The sequence below is a fragment of the Hevea brasiliensis genome, chromosome 14 (genome assembly GCF_030052815.1).
Source record: "Hevea brasiliensis isolate MT/VB/25A 57/8 chromosome 14, ASM3005281v1, whole genome shotgun sequence".
NCBI classification, from domain to species: domain Eukaryota; kingdom Viridiplantae; phylum Streptophyta; class Magnoliopsida; order Malpighiales; family Euphorbiaceae; genus Hevea; species Hevea brasiliensis.
Genome location: NC_079506.1, coordinates 46639479 through 46662657, shown reverse-complemented (window position 1 = coordinate 46662657; position 23179 = coordinate 46639479).

The following is a 23179-nucleotide window of genomic DNA, read 5'->3' as shown; positions in this document are numbered from 1 at the left end:
TGCTGCTCTCCAGTACCTTCGCGTGGTAAGAACTAACACGCTAAAAATAATGCTTAGTAGTGCATAAATAAGGAAAAATAACTAAACAATTTAAAATAATTATTTCACATATAACCTTATAAATAAATATCAGTTTTCATGTATTTAAAATCTTTACATGTTTTCTAGAACTTTAAAAGTAAATAAGCTAATAGGGATCTTTTCTATGCATATACCTTATATCTAGTCTTATAAAATTCATATTAATGATTTTCTCATGTTCTTGTTTATATTTAAGGCTTATTGCTTTTATCTGTGCCCAAGTAACCTATGACAGATTATAAAGACTAGATACATGGAAGTATACTAGTCAGACATTCGTATGTCTACCCAATAGACAATGGTCATATCAGGCACAAGGCCAGCGGGCAGGCATAATGAAAATTGACACTATGGCAATCGGGCAGGCATAAAGCCAGTAGAACAATCATCTTAGACATATGTTGTCTATCAATGATTATCCCTGTGGGCAGTACTACAATATGTAGTCCGTAATTAGTATACCAATCGATCCAAGCTATATAAATGAGTCTAGGTGTACTTTGGGCCAAAAAATGTCATTTCATACCTATAGTTTCATTAATTCATGTCATTTTTATGCTTAACAAAGTATTCTATTTTATTTAATATCATATGCTAAGTTATTTTATGAACCTTTCTCAAGGTCTAGAATTTGGTAGTTTCTAGAGTCTATCTTTGTCTAATTAATTGGTCATCTTATAGTCATTTTTAGGCCTAAGGTTCCTCATAGAAGTTGTTACCCTATGTCTTATAGTCAATCAGAAATTTTTATTACAAATTTTCAAGTTTTGTTGAATTAATTATGGCCAAATTACTGGCCTTGACTCATGTACCCTGTTCTACCAGGATTCATGTTCAGGTCAAAAAATTTGACTCCCATTTTAGGGTTCTTATGTTCATAATTTGAGGACCAAGTCTAAAACAAAGTTGGAGGCTTTTTTCTTAGGGTTCCAGATCAGTATGAATTATCCTAATTAGAGCTTCCTAGTGGGAGATATGGCTAAATGAGTGTTCTAGGGTCAAATGATCACTTAGGTAATTTCCAGAATTCATATACTAAATTAACCTAATAAATTGGCCTAGTTCCCTTAGTGTCTGGATTTTTGTCAAAAGACCAATTTTGTAAATCTATGTCTTATAGAAATTTTGCCACTAGTTTCATTGAATTTGGGTTTTTGTAGACCAAGTTATGGCCATCTTGCCAAAATTGGCCGAGTGAGCTTTAGTCTAGGAAATTCTAGGCAGAATGGTGCAGGCCAGTTTGGTATCCAAAATTGAGTCAGCAATTTCATTTGGTTAGAGGCATTTCTGGGCTTGGTGTTCTCAATGAAAGTTATAGCACTATGTCTAATCTTTCCAATTGTATAAAATTCAGGTCATTTGGGCCTGTCTAGAGGGAGTTGTGGCCAAATGAACATGTACGGTTCATTTGGTCATTTTTCTGAGTTCAGTGTTTGGATATCCAGATTGGGACAGTAAATTGACCAAGATTTTAATAGAATTTGGGCAGGGTTTCTTCATGAAAAACGAGGTATTTTGAGTCTAATTTCACCTCCAAATGGTCTCACACCAATTGGAGTCACACAACTTTATTTATAGGTCAAACAAAACACTAGACTTAGGTCTGAATTTCCTGCATAAGAGAAGCACTCACAATATTTATTCCTCCTTACTCCCAACTATAATTTTTCATTCACAACACTTCAAATGATCAACAAACAGTCTCAACAAGATCAATGTCTAGCCATAACACCAAGGTACCAAAATTAATTCAAACCCTAACTCAAAATTTCTCATATCATGCAAACCTTATACCAATCATCATATAAATCTTCTCTTCCATCTATTCTAAGTTAGAAATTGGATTTTATTACAATTAATTCCATTATCCATCACTACACTAGGCTGGCCGAAATTTGGCCATGTAATATACTCAACAATCCTTTTTAATTTCTTTCAATTTTTACTTTCTTATGCATGCTTCAAATAGTTTAAGAAGAAAGAAAGAGTTACTTAGCACTAACTGTAACACTCCTATTTGCATAGCCTGGTATATTTCACTATTCCGGTGACCGATGTCGGTCCGGATAATTAAGGAGATTAGAACTATATCTAAGACAACTAGATAAGCCCTGAACACAAATAATTATTAATTGTCAAATAGTTAAGTATAAATAAGAAAAATAGAACATAAGAAGTTAAATGAGCCGAGAGTCACAGCGATGGATGACCTTCTCAGGAACAATTGCAAGGTTGATTTAAACTCAAATTTCAAACTGTAAAATATGACGCCGCGGTCCTTAGGACTATTGCGAACACAGTGGAAAAAAGAAAATCATGAAAAAGAATTGTTAAACTGGTCAAATAATTAGGTCAGGGATCAAGAATGAATATTGAATTATTTGCAAACTGGGTCGAGCCGACGAGGGGCAATTTAGTCAATTGACCCCTAGAGCTGACTCCTGACCTAACTGTCAAATAAAATCGGAGAAAAGAAAATTTCAGAGTCAGAAATTAAATTAAAGAACTAATGAAAAAATAAATAAAAAAAAAGAAAAAGAAAAAGTGAAAAAGTGATGACATCATGCATGATGCAATAAACATTATAATCAAAATTTTAATTTTGGATAATTCGTGGTCTTCCTAAAGGTTGAAAACATAAAAGAAAAAGAAAAAAAAAACAACAAAAGTCTTCTTCCTCACCCATAGCCATCTCCCATCCCTCACCCTCTCCCTCACCAAAACCTCCATTGAAAATCATTTTTGAGCTTGAAGAAAATCAAATCCCACCATAGAAAATTTACCTACCATGATGAAACCTTGTTTGGGAAACTAGAAAATAAGATTGATCAAGAAAGTTTGGAAGAAGAGTGAAAGATTTGGAAATTTGAAATTTAAAGTGAGGTTAGTAATCTAAACTAGAATATTTTAGTTCAATATTTATGTTCTTAGTTGAATAAACCTAGAAATATATTTAAAATGAAAAGAAAACATCTTTGGAGGACTATGTGTGATTTTGGCCATCCATAGATTTATGAGAATATGATGTGTTTTGATTAAATTAAAAGTGTATGTAAGCCTAAATGAATGTGTAGGTAATGTGTATACATTTTAATTTTAAGAATTAAGTCAAGTAGCAAAGTTAGGGTTTTGGACCTAGGGTTTGGAAGACAAAATTTTGAGAATTGGTCAAATGGTGTGTTTGACCTAGTTTGGGCTGAAAAAATGGTCATGTGTGACCAATTGTGATGTGTAGGAAGTGTTAGAACCAAATTAAAATTTGGATTGGATATGGTCATTATGCAGGCAACATGACCAAAGTCCCTTTCAGGGACCAAAACTAAAAATTTACTAACCCAATTGGTGTGAGACCAATTGGGGATGAAACTAGACACAAAATGACACATTTTTCATTGAGGAATCATGCCTAAAAAGTGACCATAGTATAGTGAACAAATTGACCAAATCTGCACTTAGGTATTCTGCCCTGTACAAAATAACCAAATGAACAGTGTTTGTTCATTTGGCCATAAATTGGGCTAGACAGGTCTAAATGACCTAAAATTTTACCGGTAGAAAGATGAGATATAGACCTATAACTTTTATGAAGAACATAAACCCAAATTGTTCCCTTAATCAAGTCATTTGGCTACCCAAATTTGGTGACCTAAAACTGCCAGAACCAGTTTTAGTGCCCAAAAATCTGGGTTAGGCCAATCCGGCCAGCCATGTTCAAATGGCTATAACTTAAGCTACAAAACTTCAATTGGAGTGATTAAAAAAGGAGAATAAAGTTAAGACAATAAGAAACAATTTCTATGAAGAAAATGTGGCCAAATTCTAACAGCAATATGATCAATGGAATAGTGCAAAATAGGTCACCAAAACTGAAAATTTGAAAATTTGCCTAAAAAACTTAAGTTTTGAGAAAATGACCAAAACCAATAAGCTTGGTAACCAAAATGTGGTATGTGAGTATAGTTAGATTTTCCATACCTATTAAGCATAAGAAAGTCAATATTTTGACTTGAATAGTATCACAAATAGTAACCTCAACATGAAAATGTTCAAGGATGAAGTTTAAGCTATAGGAATTAATTATTGGAATTGTTGTGAGGCAAAGTTACTGAGACACTAAAAATTTTATGTTTCAGCTGAAAAAGGCCCAGAAGGTTTAAGGGACTGAGTCAAGGCCTAGAGGCGATTCACGTCAGGTTTTTGCACAATAAATCTTAATTTATCATTTTCTCATAGAAAATTTGTTTAGTTATGCATTGTGAAATTATTGTGTTAATTATGGGTTTTGAGAACTATTGTGTTGCCACTTTGGGAATGGAAATTTGACTTTGGAAATCAATTGTGTTTTGTATAAAATATTTGAATAACTTGATTTAAATTGTTTTTAATTCGCACTTGGCATGACAATATTAATATGTTCCTCCTCCACTTGTAGGGTGAGTTTGATATTTGATCACTTTCCTCCCTCTCTGGCTTCCCAGTCTGAGGGGTGAGTTTGGATGAGTACTAATTAGCTAGCTAGCCTCCTCCCTCATTAATTTCGATTAGTGGGGTGAGTTTGCCTTGTCATGGTATACAGCATGTTTGGAAATTTTGTGTCATGGCCTAATGATTATTAAATTGTTTGATCCAATTTTTGTTCTATTAAGTTTTGAAATTTGTGAAATGTTTAAATTGTGATTTGTTATAAATGTGATTTGAAAAAAAATTTGTGAAATGTGATTGTGAAATATTTGAACTATGAATTAATGACAAATGTTTTATATTTTGCATTTTATATTTATTGTGCACCACTGAGTATTTTTATACTCAGCGATAGCTTTCTTTGCTGTCGCAGATAGAGAATAAGGCATAGCAGCAGAGTGAGCTGCTACAGGCCATTCTTGGAAAAGAAGAAGAAAGGAATTGATTTTTAATGAAATTTGTCTCTTTTTAAATCCCTTCTTATCCCTTAAATTTGTTTGTTTAATTCCTATTGGTTCACAATTTTTTTAATGATGTCATATGACATCATAAATATAAAGTAAAATTTTTTCATTTCATTTCATTTCATTTCTTTTCTTATTTTCTTTTTTTTTTTACAAAATTTAAAATTTAAATTTATTTTTGGTATTTTTAATCTATTTTATTTCAATTGACATTTAGGTCAAATTTCAACTCTGGGGTTGAAATGACCAAAATGCCCTCCGTTGTGCTTAGCGGTCATTTTTAGTCTGTACCGATAATTAAATTTTCCTGAATTTTCTTTGACCTTTTTAACGTTATTTAATCTTCATAAATTCTCTAATTTAGCCCTAAAAATTATTTTCTAGGGTTCCTCTCGTAGGTTGGGGTCAAGAATCTTTTCTGATCGCTTCCGTCTGATTACCATCATCTGTGACCCCGGCTCGTTTAACTCATTTGCAATTCATTTCTTTTATTTTTTCTTAATTTTTTTTAGTCTTTATTTACTTAATTTATGCCTCCTCACTCTAGTTTGAGTGTAGTTCCAGACATCCTAGCTGTCCAAACAGACGTTAGTTGTTGGAATAGTAAAATGTATGGACTACCTAAAGTGAGGGCATTACAATTCTCCCCCTCTAATAAAAATTTCGTCATTGAAATTTACTCGGTGTAAATAGTTGAGGAACTGCTATCTCTTTAATCTGTTTCACTAGTTCTGGTTTTACATTCTTATTCTCAACTAATTATACACCTATCTTCTCTCATCTTGTTTACAGGGTCTATTGAAACACATGCTGAAATATTATAATGACAAATATACCTCAGACAACATCTGTCGGCTCTGGCTCCTTCTGTGCCCTTATAGCATATACACGAGGTGCTACTCTAGCCTCGGGTCACACAATTGGTATTAGAGCTGGATACTCCCTCAGTACGGTGTGAGAACGAGGACGCTCGAAGCTTAAGGGGGTGAGGAGCCTGGCTTAGGCTAGACATGGCGTAAAGCTCCTTTGAAATACAAGGAAACACATCCCACATCGAAATGGAAGGACAAGGTAATGATATATAAAATAAAGGTCCCTTAGGCAAATCCCACATCGACAAAGCATGGAGATGGTCTTGGGTTCAAAAAGTAATGATATATAAATTGGGGTAACTAATCACTAGAAGCGTCTTTTAGGGAAATAGCCTGGAGAGTTGGAAGAACTCCAGGGTTAAGCGTGCTCACTTGAGAGAAATCCTAGGATGAGTGACCGCTTGGGAAGTTTTCCATTCCACCTATGGGACAAAACTGTGAGGCTTACGTCTAAAGCAGACAATTCCTTTAATGGTTGGAACCTGACAGTTACATGGACCCAAGTGTGACCCTTCAGTGATAGAGATGATTTGATACTCCTATCTAGTAATGTTTGAGGGCAGATACTTTCTAGCCGACCTAGTAAGTCTAGAATTGACTAATTTTGATGTCATTAAAGGGATGGATTAGCTCATAGCCAATTATGCTACATTAAACTAAACGAATAATGTAACACCCCTATTTGCATAGTCTGGTATATTTCACTATTCCGGTGACCAGAGTCGGTCCGGACAATTAAGGAGATTAGAACCATACTTAAGACAACTAGATAAACCATAAACACAAATAATTAGTAATGTCTAATCAGTTAAGTATAAACAAGAAAAACAGAACATAAGAAGTTAAACGAGCCGAGAGTCACAGCGATGGGTGACCTTCTCGGGAACGACTGCAAAGTCATTTTAAACTCAAATTTCGAACCGTAAAATATGACGCGGCGGTCCTTAGGACCCTTATAAACACAGTGGAAAAGAGAAAATCACGAAAAAGAACTGTTAAGCCAGTCAAATAATTAGGTCAGGGAGCCGGAAGAAATGTTGAAATAATTGCAAACCGGGATGAACCGGCGAGAGGCAATTTGGTCAATTGACCCCGAGAGCTGACTCCTGACCTAACTGTCAAATAAAATCAGAGAAAAGAAAACTTCGGGATCGAGAATTAAATTAAAGAACTAATAGAAAAAAAAAGGAAATGGAAAAGTAAAAAGGTGATGACATCATGTATGACTTCATGCATAATGCCATAAAAACAATACTTAATATATTTATTTAATTGGGATTTTTGGGTCTTCCATAAGTGAATAAAAGAAAAGAAAAGAAAAACAAAAAAATTCATTGTCTTCTTCTTCCCTTCCAAACCGTTTTCTCTCTCCCTTAGCTCTCTCTCTCAAACTCCATTGAAGCTCCCAATTTAAGCTTCATACACCCCAATTTAACCATAAATTCCCCTAAGGTCCTTAAGTAAATCTTACCCCTAGACCTAGATAAACACTTTGGGAGCAAGAAGGAAAAGAAAACTTGGAGAATTGAAGAATTAGGAAACTATAAATTGAGGTAAGTGCAATTTCAAGTTTAGATTCTTAATGAATTCATGAATTTAAGTTTATATGTGATGAAATTGCATTAGAAATAAAGGAAATCATGCTTAAATAAGGGAAGAGAGAATGTGGCAACCATGGAACCCTAAGGTTTTGATGGTATTTAGTTAGGTTAAACATGAAATATTGGTGAATAGATGTTATATATGTGAATTGTATAATTAGATTACATGAATTGTGAAGATTGGACAAACTTAGGGTTTTGGACATTAGGGTTTAGAGACCAAAAATGAGAAAAACTTGTAAATGGTGTATTTGACCTAATGTGAAGTGAGAAATGGTCATTTGTGAACTAATTAAGTGTGTTAGAAGTGTTGGAATTAAAGTCAAATTCGGATTGGGCATGCACCATGACCAAAAGTCAACTTTGGGGGATCAAAAATGGAATTTTACAAGTCCAATGGATGTGGGACCAATTGGGGATGAAAATAGGTACTAAATGACACAATTTTCATTTAGGAAGCATGCCCAAAAAGTGACTAAAACCTAGTGAACAAATTGACTGAAGTAAAAAAATTGCAGGCTGCCCTGCACAAACTGACCAAATAAACAGTATTTATTCATTTGGTCATAATTCGAGCTAGACAGGTCAAAATGACCTGAAATTTTACCAGTGGTTAGACTAGATATAGATCTAAAACTTTCATGAAGAACACAAACCCAAATTATGCCATTAACCCAATCAAATTACTGAGCAAAGTTGAGTCACTGAATCTGCAGAACTGCAGAATTGCCATATAAGCAGTAAAGTTTCAATGGCTATAACTCTCTCTAGAAAACTCCAATTTAGGTGATTCTTGAACCGATGGAAACCTAAGGCATAGTAGAACATTTCATATAAAGAAAATTAGACCAAATTATGGACCTAACTTGATCAAATTGCTGAACGAATTTGGAATCAATAATCTGCCAAAACAAAATTCTGCAGCATGAATAGTAAATGTAATTTGCATATAACTTGAGCTACAAAACTCCAATTGGAGTGATTAAAAAAGGAGAATAAACTTAAGACAATAAGGAACATTTTCTATGAAGAAAGTTTTGCCAAATTCCAACAGTAAACTGACCAATAAAATAGTACAATTAGGAACACCAAAATTGAAAATTTGGCAATTTTGCCTAAAAGACCAAAGTTTTGAGAAAATGACCAAAACCAAAAAGTTTAGTGACCAAAATATGGTATGTGGGTAAAGTTGGAATTCCCATACCTATTAAGCCTTAGAAAGTCAATAATTTGACTTAAATAGTATAGTGAATAGTAACTCGAAACACAAAATTTCAAGAACGTCGAGTTTAGCACATTAGAGCTAGGTAAAAGTTAAGTTAAATTTATTTTTGGATTTATGCTAAGTTATGGCACTGAAACACTGTAAAATTATGTATTTCAGTTGAAAAGAATACCGGAAAAGAACCCGAGGAACCGAGTTGAGGCCAAGAGGCAATTCGCTTGATGTTTGTGCACAACATATACTTTTTATAATCATCTTTTGCATACTGTTTTGAATAATGTGAAATATTGGATTATGGCATTCTTATGATATTTGATTTAAATTGTTGAAAGTTATTATGTATATTGAAATGACAATGTTTAGCAAATTGTTAAGATAAGTTTTGAAACCAGAGTGTCATGACCATATATTTGAACACCTCACTAGCACGACTAGTGGGGGTAATTAGTTTCGAATTTTGATTCCTTCTCTGGAGAAGTGTTGAGGTGTGCCAGTAGAAGAGGATGTGAATGGATATCCATATATTTGAGCTAGCTAGCCTTGTGATGTGATTTCTCTTTAGCTTCTGGCTATTGAGATTCTATTTGTTTCGAATGGCATGATCTAACTGTGGGTTTTATGAAATGTGTTTTGATACTTCGAAATGAACTTGGTTTGCATTAAAATTTCATAATTCATGTTTTATGTTTAATGCTCATGTTTAGTCAAATTTTTGAATAAATGTGATTTATATTCTTCATAAAGATTATTTTAGTATGTTGTGCACCACTGAGTCCTAGTACTCAGTGATAGCTTTTATTGTTGTCGCAGATTTACAGACTAGAGGAGCGGCAGACTGAGCTACTAAAGATTGAGGATCATTCAGCTTGAAGTCTCGGGTATAATTTATACCCTAACTGTAAATATTTCTTTTGATGTATATATTGCACATAAATGTATGGACATGTAAAAATGGGTCTTGAGCAGTTTGTATAAAATTTGTATAAAGTTGTAATATATATTGTAGTTTGAAATTCTCTTAATGTAAATTTTGTAATGATGTATCTAAATTGTTTTGTCTCTAATGAAATATGAATGGAACTATTTTATTTAATTTGAATGAAATGGATTGCTAGTATTTTGATTATCATTGGATATTGGATTTGAAATTTGAAAGTTGATAAATGTGTTGAGAAATTGATTGAGATTGATTATGAAATCGAAGCAGTTGTTGAGAAAAATTTTTGGAAGTGTTTTTTACAGGTATTTGAAGAATTGTTTTCTCAAAATACAGAGGGAACTCTGTCAAAATTTTTATAAAATTTGCGAAAAAATAAAATGGATCAAAACTATTAACTAGTTTTAATTTTAACTAAATGTTTTAAATACTTATTAGAAAATGCTCACCACTTATCAAAAATAAGAAAATTGTTTTAAAATCCTTTGTAGAGTACTTAATGAGTTATCGATAGGTAAAGTTCGATAATTCATTAGGTATTCTACGGGATCATGTTATGCCTTACAGAGGGGTAAGGAGTGACAAATAATATAGTTGTAACACCCACCATTTCTCAAAGTCAGAATTTCTGTCATTGATGGAATATTCTGACAAATTTAAAGATTCAATAAGGGCAAGGGAATGGTGGTAAGAAGTGTATGTGTTTATATTTGTGATGTTTCAAAATATATTTAAAAATAAAAACGTTTTAATGGTTTTGCTCAAAGAAGAGTTTTAAGCAACTTTTGGGTAGAAGGAACTTTGGCAGCCGAAAGATGGACTTTCAATAGAAATAGATTTTGGGTCTCACACCCTACTCCTCCTTAAGATGTAACATGATCCCATAGTACACCTAATGAATTACCATACTTCACTTACCGGTAACCCATTAAATATACTACAAGGGATTTTAAATCAATTTTTGTGAAATTTAAATCATCGATTAAAATCTGGTGTTATAAAAAATTTTCAAAATTTCGGCAGAGTGCTGATTATATTTTCAGAAAACAGTTCTTCAAAACCTGCAAAGAAACACACTTCTAATATTTTTGCTCAACCATAACTCCATTTCAAATTATTTCTCAATACAATTCAATCTCAGTAATCAAATCAATTCATTTTCAAACCAACCTCATCATAAAAGAAACATTGATTACAATACTCAAAAATTAATATTACAAAATTATATAGGTAAATGAAATCTCAAATTTATATTACAATAATTTGCATTTAATTACATACCAAATTATTTTACAAGAGTTTTTATACAACTATTCAAACAATTTACATACATATTATTACATGTATACATCAAAACCTATGTACATGGGTATACCTATGATATACCTGGAGCTGATCTGAATGTGTCTTCAAAGAAGCTTACTCAATTGCTCTATGCTCTTTTCACCTGCGACAGCATACAAAGCTATCGCTGATTGGTGAACTCAGTGGTGCACAATTATAATTTAAAACATAGAACAATATAAATTGACAAAATTATAATAATTAATTTGAAAGTCTCAAAATTCAATAAAATTCCAAAAGTCAAAATCTTCGTTGCCAATAATATAAATCATTAGTTAAAATGACTTTGAGCAAGAAATTCAATTTATCAAATCCCAACTGGACATTTAAAGTAATTCCAGCAATCATGAAAATAAAGATTAATTCCAATAAAATCAATTATACATAAATCATAATTGAAATCACAATTCTTTACTATTCAAAAACCATTCTTTATCTCACTAACTATGCAAGACTAATCCACAAGGGCCATCTTCAGGGTGATTCTAACTCCCTATGATCGAGGATGTCAAATCGGATTCTAACTCCCTATAGTCGAGGAGGTCAAATCATCGTGCATAGTACACATCACAATAATGAAACTTCTGAAAGGGCCATAACAAATAAAAACTTAGATCTAACCTCTAATAAGAGGAGAATCTAAGCCTGTCCACGTACCATGGTAATCAAAACAAAGCTAATTCCATTGTCTCCTCAACAAATGAGAGAGATGGGTAATAACCTAGTTAAACATCTATAATGATATATATAAAATAATATCATAAATCTCTTTGTCCTTTTTATGAGCATAAATCACAACACAATTCGATTCAAAGTCAATTCCAATATCCAATAATTTTTATGCTCATCACAATTCAAAACATAAGTTTGTATTTTTTCCATGCAAATTGCCCATCACAATTCAAAATATATTCTATCACAATTTTTCAAAACAGAATTTATTCAATTCACAACAATGTTTAATACTTGTTGAAATACCATTTCACAAAGCTAAATTCATACATACTATAACAATTTCAATAATCATTGAATTAAATCCAATACTCGATAAACATAATACATATGGAAAATAACTTCATTTAATCATATGAAATATTTAGAACAAAATCAATTAAAGATTAGTTGTACACAAAACTTTGATGAGTCGCCTCTTGACCTTGACTCAGTGGGTCTTTTCCCTTCCCATTGTCTTTTCTAAATGAAACACACAATTTAAAGTGTTTCAGTACTCATTTAAATTGTTTCTAATAATAAGGTTCAATATTTAAATTTTATTAATACTATTCCTTTCATTAGTCAACCTATAATGTTGACCTTTAATGATCACTAGCTGAATTAGTTTTAATGTCACTAATATGTTCCATTTTTCATTCCTCACATGTTGACATATGTTGCCAATTTCATTTCAAAGCTTATTACATTTTATTGTAATTATTCAGATTTCATAGCCAATGTTTATTATCTATTGGACCAAGCTACAGTGTCAATTTAAAGATTTCTCTTCATTAAATTGTTTCTTATTGTGTCTTCTTTAATTTCATTTTTGAATCACTCCATTTGGTGTTGTATAGCTCAAGTTATGGTAAATTAACCATAACTAAGTCAAATCTAAATTTTAGTTTCCTTTTTAGGCATTTTCAGTTCTAATTTTACTAATTTATTTGGACTATTTATAATTACATTGAGGTTTAGCATTCTTCATAAGTATTGTTTCCCTATGTCCTAGGGACAACCAAAAATTTTGCTTACCATTTTTCAAGTCTTATAGAATTCTTTATAGATAAATTGTTAACTTGGACTCAAAGGTCCTATATTGGCATGGTCCTCAATTAGGTCAATGGCTTGACCTTAAATTCTGACCTTATACATTTATAATTTGAGGAAGTTGTCTAAAACAATGTTTTAGTTCTCTTTCTTAACTTTCTAGATTGGTATGGCTCATTTAAATTGGACACTTTTGATGGGAGATATGCTTATTTGAATTTTATGGATTTTATGGTCAATTATGCTAATTCTAGATTTGGTATGCTAACTTAATCAAGTTAGTTGACCTAGTTTCCTTGATTTCTAGGTTTTGGTCAAATTACCAATATTGTAGATCTATGTCTTATTGAAATTTTGGGACTAATTTCATGTCATTTGGAATTCTATAGACCAAGTTATGGTCATTTTACTATTGCTGGTCAAGTTGTACTTATATTGCAAAGTTTAGGTCATTTTTAGGTCAAAGTCAATTCGGCCAGTTTTTGTAACCTAACTTGTGCAAGCATTTTGACTTAGTTCTGGTCATTTATTGGCTTTGGTGTCTTCATAAGTGTTGTAGCTCTATGTCTAAGCTTTCCATGGTATAAATTTCAAGTCATTTGGACCTATTTTGAGTGAGTTATGGCCAAAATACTAACTACTGTTCACATGGTCAAATTCTGGGTTCTTATGTTATGCTAATCCGAATTTGGTCATTCTTTTAGGTCATTTCTAGGCAGAATTTGGGCAACACTTCTACATGAAAGTTGGCCTATTTTATGTCTAATTTCACCTCCAATTGGCCTCATACCAATTGGAGTCACAACTTTACACTTATAACCTAATTTATACACTGCCAATAATCACAACCTGTATAAGAGAATTTACACTCCCAATTTGGCAATCCTCCTCCTCCCAATACTTCAATATTTACATTTCTTTTAATTTCTGAAATAATAAAAAAATATTTTAAATCACTAACAAATTATTTATTTCAATCACAATTTGTCAAATTAAGCATAATTTAAAGGGCGTTGCCAACAATTCACACAGTTGATCCCATGACCCAAAATTCAAATAGATGCCGTGTTATACATCATGACATTTCACATTCTCCCAATAACCTAGGCTAAAAGGGAGAAACAAAGACTAGCTAGTATATATGAGTACTCATTCAAATTCTTCCCCAACTGGCAAGCCAGAGAGGAAGTAACTCGCCCCATCTAGTGGAGGAGATATCTCACTAGACAAGCTAATGAGAATTCACAACAAATTTTGCCATGTTAACTGTAGTTTCAAATCATATTCAAAAAAATTTCTATTTACAAAGTGTTTTCAAATCATCAACATATTTAATCATCATAAATTCATGCTCAAGGTTGGCAACACATCAAACTTAAAATTTACAATCCTCAAAATAATGCAATAAATCCTTAAATGCATAAGAAAATTCATATTCAAGTTATACAATTTCATTCAATAAGTTAAAATTCTCAACACAAAAAATATCATAAATCATACCATAAATTTATTTCAAATCAATTTGGAATTGAAAAATAATAAAAGAGTTAGTTGTACACAAACCTTATACGAGTCGCCTCTTGGCCTTGACACGATTCCTCGGGTTCCTTCCCGATATTCTTTTCCACTGAAACACACAGTTTCACAGTGTTTCAGTATCATAACTCATCATTAATCTAAAAATAAATTCAAATTCATTTATACCTAGCTTTAATATGCTAAACTTGACATTCTTTAAAATTTGTGTTTCGGGGTTACTATTTGTTAGTAGTATGCCCTAGAGCATATCATTTAGTATGTATCTTGTACATATTTTATTAATAAATGGCATTTCCACTTTTCTGTTTATATAATATATTTATGTGTAATAGAAAAGGTCCATTGATATTTTGTTAGAAATATTATTCTTAAGTTGTTAAGAATATGAGTGACAATATTTCTAGCACAAAGTATCATAAATAGGTTCACAATCGAGGATACTTCATAATAAGGACATGACTTATCCAGAAAGATTGTATTCATGTTTGTTCCTAAGTTATTTATATGAGATATAAATAAGATGGAATGGTGAGTCTCATGCCATATAACAAACATGATAGGCACTTATAAATGATAAGTAGGCCGAACCAGTGACACTTATGACAAGCACATGGAGTTTACTCTTGTCAATGTTTTGTCATAAATCATATCAGTGCATATAATCTTTAGACCTGAGATAGCACAGTTATCTTGTATATAGGTAGTTTGAGTTTGATACTGCTTTCATACTTGTACTGTGTATGAGTATATGGGCATGTGTTGGCTCCTACTAGTTATATATGGAGGTAGGTGTTGATCAAGATGGAATCTGTTCCTCTAAGTAAATAAAGATAAAATCCTATGTTCATTTAATTGTTCTTGATGTTTCAAGTTCCAGACCAGGACAGATAAATTTATTCAGAAAAGAGTTTCTGATGAGAAAATCTTTTTAATCAAGAACTGGAATTAAAAGAGAACATAATATTCATAGCAAATGGAGTTTGACATAAGCCATGACTCCAGCTTGAGTTGGGATTTTGTAACAGAGAGATTCTAGTGCATGGTTGTTAGTAGTATGCCCTAGAGCATATCATTTAGTATGTATCTTGTACATATTTTTAATAATAAAAGGCATTTCCACTTTTCCATTTACATAATATATTTATGTGTAATAGAAAAGGTCCATTGATATTTTGTTAGAAATATTATTCTTAAGTTGTTAAGAATATGAGTGACAATATTTCTAGCACAAAGTATCATAAATAGGTTCACAATCGAGGATACTTCATAATAAGGACATGACTTATCCAGAAAGATTGTATTCATATTTGTTCCCAAGTTATTTATATGAGATATAAATAAGATGGAATGGTGAGTCTCATGCCATATAACAAACATGATAGGCACTTATAAATGATAAGTAGGCCGAACCAGTGACACTTATGACAAGCACATGGAGTTTACTCTTGTCAATGTTTTGTCATAAATCATATCAGTGCATATAATCTTTAGACCTGAGATAGCACAGTTATCTTGTATATAGGTAGTTTGAGTTTGATCGCTTTCATACTTGTACTTTGTATGGGTATATGGGCATCTGTTGGCTCCTACTAGTTATATATGGAGGTAGGTGTTGATCAAGATGGAATCTGCCTCTAAGTAAATAGAGTTAAAATCCTATGTTCATTTAATTGTTCTTGATGTTTCAAGTTCCTGGCCAGGACAGATAGATTTATTCAGAAAAGAGTTTCTGATGAGAAAAATCTTTTAATCAAGAACTGGAATTAAAAGAGAACATAATATTCATAGCAAATGGAGTTTGACATAAACCATGACTCCAGCTTGAGTTGGGATTTTGTAATAGAGAGATTCTAGTGCATGGTAACATATGATTATAGGTTCATTTAAGGTAAATCTTATTACTAATTGGGTGGCCATGGCATGCTATGCTAGGTGTTAACCATGGTCTATGAGGTTCATAAAATGATTTAGAGAAATCATTTATGGTAAGAAAGAGTTCGATGATATTAAGAGTTGATATCATGTCTCATTGCCAATTAGTGATGAGCCTAGTAAGTCACACACATACACAAGTTATCACCTATTTAAATATGATTTAATTAATTAATTAAAGAGTTTAATTGATTAATTAAATAGATTTGGTTTGCAATTAAATTGCAAAGTCCCTAGCATGACTTGAAACCAAATCTAGATTATTGGATGTGTAGTATAAATTAAATTTATATTTAAAGTGTTTAAATATGAATTTAATTGATGAGAAATTAATTAATAGAGATTAATTAATTAATTTATATTTGATATAAATTAATTAGAAGAAGAAAATAATTATTTTGGGTTAAGAACTCAAAATTAAGACACAGGGCTATTTTGGTCATTTCACCGTGTGACACGTGGCACCATGAGATGGTGACACATGGCATAACACATAAGCTTGCCAAATGTTTTTTTAATCATGTAAGATGATTAAAATCAAGATTAAATATAGGTTTGACACTTGGCACAATGTGATTGGGTCACTTAAACCTAGAGCTAATCAAAAGGTGACATGTGGCTAGGGTTTAATGTGTTAACCTAGCTATTTAAGTGTGGTTATGAAAAGAAAACATAACCAGCAGCCTCTCCTCTCAATTGTCACGCCACTTTGAGCCTCTCCAGCTATTTCTCTTCATCTCTCATCAATTCAAAGAGATTAGCCATCAATCTCTTGAATTAAGAACACTAGAAATTGTTTCTAGTGTCCTGTTTACATCTATAATCTCTTAAAAGGCAGAACTTGAATTTCTAATAAATAGAAAAGGCTTTATATTCTGTTCAAGGGCTGCCATAGGTGTTCTTGGTTTGGAGAAGCTAGAGGGTCAACATCGGGGGTCCTGAAGACGAATCTCAAAGGCGCAGACACGCTGCAGCACATCAAGAGGTTAGTGTAATCGTTCTTGATTTAATCTAGGGTTCTAAAATTAATCTGATTAATTTTAAAATCTTAAATGGCAAATACAGATCCAAAAACATATTAAAAGAGTTTTAATATGTTATTTATCATTGAAATTAAATAGATAAAAATAAATCTTGCATGGTGCATGTGACCCTAGGTGAAAATTTTTTAATTCAATGGTATAATCTTGTGTTTTTCACGCTTCCGTTCCTTCAATTGGTATCAGAGCCACTATATTTGCCATTTAGATTGTTGATTATATAATTTAATTGTGTGTTTGATCATGAGATCAAGAGATCCATTGCTGGTTGGATCATGAGGTGTGGCGGCACACATGGTGGAGCCACCATTGGTGGCGGCAACAATGGTTCCATGGGTGGTTCAAGGTTTGGCTTTTAATTCTGCAATTGTTGTATGATCTAAGGCCAATTCTTTGACTAATTAAAGTGTTTAATTAGTTGTTTTAATCACACAATTAAATTATGATTCAAATCAGAATTTTAAAAAATGTTTGAATGTGATTCAAATTTGAATTTTAAAAGTTGTTTGAATGAGATTCAAATCTGAATTTTTAAAGTTGTTTGAATCATATTTAAATCTGATTTTTTAAAATTGATTCAATAAAATTCAGATCTGATTTTTAAAAAAATATTTGAATGTGATTCAAATCTGATTTTTTAAAAAATGTTTGAATGTGATTCAAATCTGAATTTTTGAAGTTGTTTGAATGTGATTCAAATCTGAATTTTTAAATTTGTTTGAATGAGATTCAAATCTGAGTTTTTAAATTTATTTGAATCATATTCAAATCTGGATTTTTAAGTTGAATATGAGATATTCAATTTAATTTAAGTATGTATGTTTTATTTAATTGTTAAATAGTGATATGCATGATGGATGATCATGGACTATAAAAGACCAATGTGATTGGATTTATTTCTTTTATGTTTCTTTGGGATTGTAAATTAATTAATTTATTTTAATTTATTTTGGGCATGTATTATTATGTTTGTAATATTTTGGGTTGTAATTTCATTTATTTAAGTTCTTGTAAATTCGCCTTGGTATGCCAAGGATTACTATGTAATATTGGATTGCAAGAAGTTCAAGGAGGTCAAGAGCATTGGTGGGACCAGTGGGAGGAATTCAAGATCAAGTGTTGATTATGTACTCCTTCAGCAACTCTTGTAAAATGAATGAATGAAATGCACCTAGGAATGCCCTGATTCAATTCTTGGTGGCTCAGAATTGAATCCCTTAGAAAGTCCATGATCATACCATATTTATCGCTTATCCATGAATGCATGAGATGTATGGGAATGTATGCAATTATATGATATATGCATGCTAAATGGATAATGTGCAAAGTGAGACCTTAATAGTAATTAGAATGACCATAAAATCTTCCAAACAAATGATTAAGTTGGAAATGCTATAATTAAAGTAATTATAACATAGGCCCTCCATTGGGGCAATTATTTTAAGAAATTTTAAATAGTTGCATGAGATGCAATTTATTTAAGAGATTTTCTTAAGAATAATTGTTAAGCATGAGATGTTGTAAATATGTAAATGGTTTAGTGGCCAATATTGGATGTACCTGAGGACATTAAAATTATTTGCATAATTACTGGCTCAATGGGATCAACTTAACTAATGCAAGATAAGTCAATAATGGATGTACTGAGATTTTGAGCATTAGGGGCTAGGTAAAGGATTGAACCTCACATGAGATGTGATGGGCAAGGAGTTGCTCACTTATAGTTTATTGTAATTCCAATAATGGATGTACCTGAGGATGATCAATAGAATTATAAGAATTCAATCACCCACTAGAAATCCATCCAACTAGGATTTCCGTTTTCTACTTTGGAAGTGTAGGATTCGCTAAGTTAGTGGGAGGACCAATTTGATTAAAAGACCATAATCATTTTGGTTAATTACATGATACATTTACTAATTAATCTGGTTATTTTCTGCGATTAATTTTCGATAAAAATGAGCACAAAACAACCACCACCATCCAATATCCTTGCAAGCATACTTGAGTTGCAGGACCTAATCATGCGATTGGCTAAGAAATTTGAAACTTGTCTTGAACCTTGAACATATAAGATATGTTCTAGATTCAAATGTTCCTGGTCCCTTACCTCCAGAGGCCACTTAAGAGGAACATGATACTTTGGACAAGTGGAAGGAGCATGATATGAGAGCTAAGTGTTAAATGTTTGCTTCCATGAGTAATGAGTTACAGAAGCAACATGAAAACTTGCAGAGTGCTAGTGAGTTACTCCTTCACCTCCAAGAGTTGTATGGTGAGCACAGAGAATGCTAGGTATGAGATATCTAGACTATTCCGTATGAGGATGTCCGAGGGACGAATGTTGGGGATCATGTCCACAAGATGATTCGGATAATTGAGCAGTTGGAACATCTTGACTTCAACATGGGTTTCCAACTACAAACGGATTTAATCCTTCAGTCCCTTCCTTAGTCTTTTGGGAATTTTGTAACAAATTTCCATATGACTAAACAGGAATGCACTTTAGCTGAATTACTCAACATCTTTGGTTATTGCCCAAAAGAATATGCCAGCAATAAAGGAAAAGAGGTAGCTTTGGTTGCATCTTCTTACTGTGGAAAGTCCAACAAGAAGAAGGGCAATAAGAAAAAGAAACTTGATTCTGGTCCTTCCAAGAAAATAGCTAAGCAGAAAGGAAGACTAAAGCTGAAAAGGCAAAGGAAAGTGTTTCCATTGCTAACAGAAAGTGTTTCCATTGCCGAAGAAAGTGTTTCCACTAGCAGTATATCAATCTAAAAGAATGCAATGCCATGGTGAAAACCAACTCAAGTTCAAAATATATTTGGCACTTAAGGTTATGTCATGTTGTAGAAGATAGGATTACAAAATTGGAGAAAATGGGGATTTTATCCTCATTGGGTTCTGAGCCTACTCCAACTTGTGAATCTTGCCTTCAAGGCAAAATGACTAGATCACCCTTTGTTGGACAAGGGCTAAGAGCTGAAAATATTTTGGAACTAATACATAGTGATGTATGTGGTCCGTTTAAAGAAATGGCTAGAGGGCTTTCATTATTTTATTACCTTTCGATGATAAATCAAGGTTTGGGTATTTGTATTTGATAAAATACAAACATGAATCCTTTGAAAAGTTCAAAGAATTTAAATCTGAAGTAGAAAATCAAACAGGAAAAAATATTAAAGCTCTTCGATCAGATCGTGGAGGTGAATATTTGAGTACTGAATTTGATGAATACTTGAGAGAGCATGGCATTGTTTCTCAGCTGACTCCTCCAGGAACGCCACAACTGAATGGTGTATCTGAAAGGAGAAATCGTACCTATTGGATATGGTGCAGTATGATGAGCTATATTGATATGCCAATCTCCTTTTGGGGATTTGCATTAGAATCAGCTTTATATATTCTGAATAGGATTCCATCAAAATCAGTTTCTTCCACACCTTATGAGATATGGCATGGAAGAAAACCAAGTCTTAAGCATGTTAAGATTTGGGGTTGTCCAGCTTATATCAAAAAGCTGAACACTGATAAATTGGAGACCAGATCAGAAAAAGGTCGATTTGTTGGATATCCAAAAGATAGTTTTGGATATTATTTTTATTTGCCTACTTCACAAAAGGTTGTGATAAGTAGAGATGCCACATTTCTTGAACAACAGTTTGTTCAAGAAGGAGGCAAAGGAAGGCAAATAGAGTTAGAATTAGAGAATTCTGACCAACCAACGCATCGATGGATATAGATCCATCTAGTCAACCTATACCCGTTGATGAAACATCTACAATTTGTTCCTCGTAGAACAACCAGGGTATCTCACCCACCAGTGAGATATGGTTTTCTTCATGAAGAAGAACAAGAGTTGTCTACTCATGAAGAAGTAGATCATGGAGATGATCCACTTACCTATGAAGAAGCTATATCAGATATAGACTCTTCAAAATGGATTGATGCTATGAAATCCGAGATTGATTCCATGTATAAGAATCAAGTTTGGGATCTTGTTGACCCACCTGAAGGTATTGTACCTATAGGAAACAAATGGGTTTTCAAGAAGAAAATTGGGTCTGATGGAAAGGTAGAGACCTATAAGGCAAGGCTAGTAGCGAAAGGGTTTCGCCAAAGGCAAGGAATAGATTATGAGGAGACTTTCTCGCCTGTTGCCATGCTTAAATCAATTAGGATTTTATTAGCAATAGCTGCATACTATGATTATGAGATTTGGCAGATGGATGTCAAAACAGATTTTATCAATGGATACATTGAAGAAAACATTTTCATGGAACAACCTAAGGGATTTGAATCCCAAGATGGTTCCAAGGTATGCAAGCTAAAGCGATCCATTTATGGGTTGAAACAAGCTTCGAGGAGTTGGAACATTCGTTTTGATGAAGCCATTAAATCTTTTGGTTTTATAAAAAATGAGGATGAGCCATGTGTATATAAGAAGTTTAGTGACAGTTCTATCACTTTCCTTGTCTTATTTGTGTATGACATACTGTTGATTGGTACTGATACAGGTATTTTGACGACTATAAAGGTATGGTTGTCAAATACATTCTCCATGAAAGAATTAGGGGAGGCAACCTATATTCTTGGGATTCGCATCTATAGAGATAGAGCGAAAAGAATAATTGGTTTATCCCAAAGTCTATACTTGGAAAAGGTGTTAAAGAGGTTTAACATGCTTGATTCCAAGAGAGGATTGTTACCAGTGAGACATGGTATCCACCTTTCTAAAGAGATGTCTCCAAAGACACCTGAAGAAAGAGATAAGATGGCTTGGATTCCATATGCTTGGCTATTGGAAGTTTAATGTATGCAATGTTGTGTACTAGGCCGGATATCGCATATGTCGTTAGTTTGACTAGCGGTATCAATCCAATCGGTTTGGAACATGGATAGTGTCAAGAATATTCTTAAGTACTTGAGAAGAACTAAGGATTTATTCTTGATTTATGGAGGTGGAGACTTGCAATTGGATGGTTATACGATTACGATTTCCAATCGGATATCGATGATAGAAAGTCTACCGGATATGTGTTCATTTGTAATGGAGGTGCGATCGGTTGGAAGAGTTCCAAACAGAGCGCATTGCAGATTCCACTCATCGAGGTGAGTATATTCTTTGCATCGAATCTTTGCAAAAGAAGCTATTTGGATGAAGAAGTTCGTGATGTAACTTACGGTAGTTCCTTCCATTGAGTCGGCGGTTCCATTACATGTGACAACAATGGAAGCGATCCTCTGAGCTAAGGAACCAAGGTCTCACCAGAAATCCAAACACATAGAAAGGCGCTACCACATTATCGGAGAAATAGTTGGGCGGCGATGTAGCCATGCAGAAAATAGCATCACGGTGAAAATCCGGTGATCCATTCACTAAGCCTATGTCACAGACTCGATTAGACCGACATCTTGAGAAGATAGGTCTAAGATATTGTAATGAATGGCTCTAGTGCTAGTGGGAGATTGTTAGTAGTATGCCCTAGAGCATATCATTTAGTATGTCTCTTGTACATATTTTTAATAATAAAAGGCAGTTGCACTGTTCCGTTTACATATTTTTTTTATGTGTAATAGAAATGGTCCATTGATATTTTGTTAGAAATATTATTCTTAAGTTGTTAAGAATATGAGTGACAATATTTCTAGCACAAAGTCTCATCAATAGGTTCACAATCGAGGATACTTCATAATCAGGACATGACTTATCGGAAAGATTGTATTCATGTTTGTTTCAAGTTATTTATATGAGATATAAATAAGATGGAATGGTGAGTCTCATGCCATATAACAAACATGATAGGCACTTATAAATGATAAGTAGGCCGAACGGTGACACTTATGACAAGCACATGGAGTTTACTCTTGTCAATGTTTTGTCATAAATCATATCGATGCATATAATCTTTAGACACT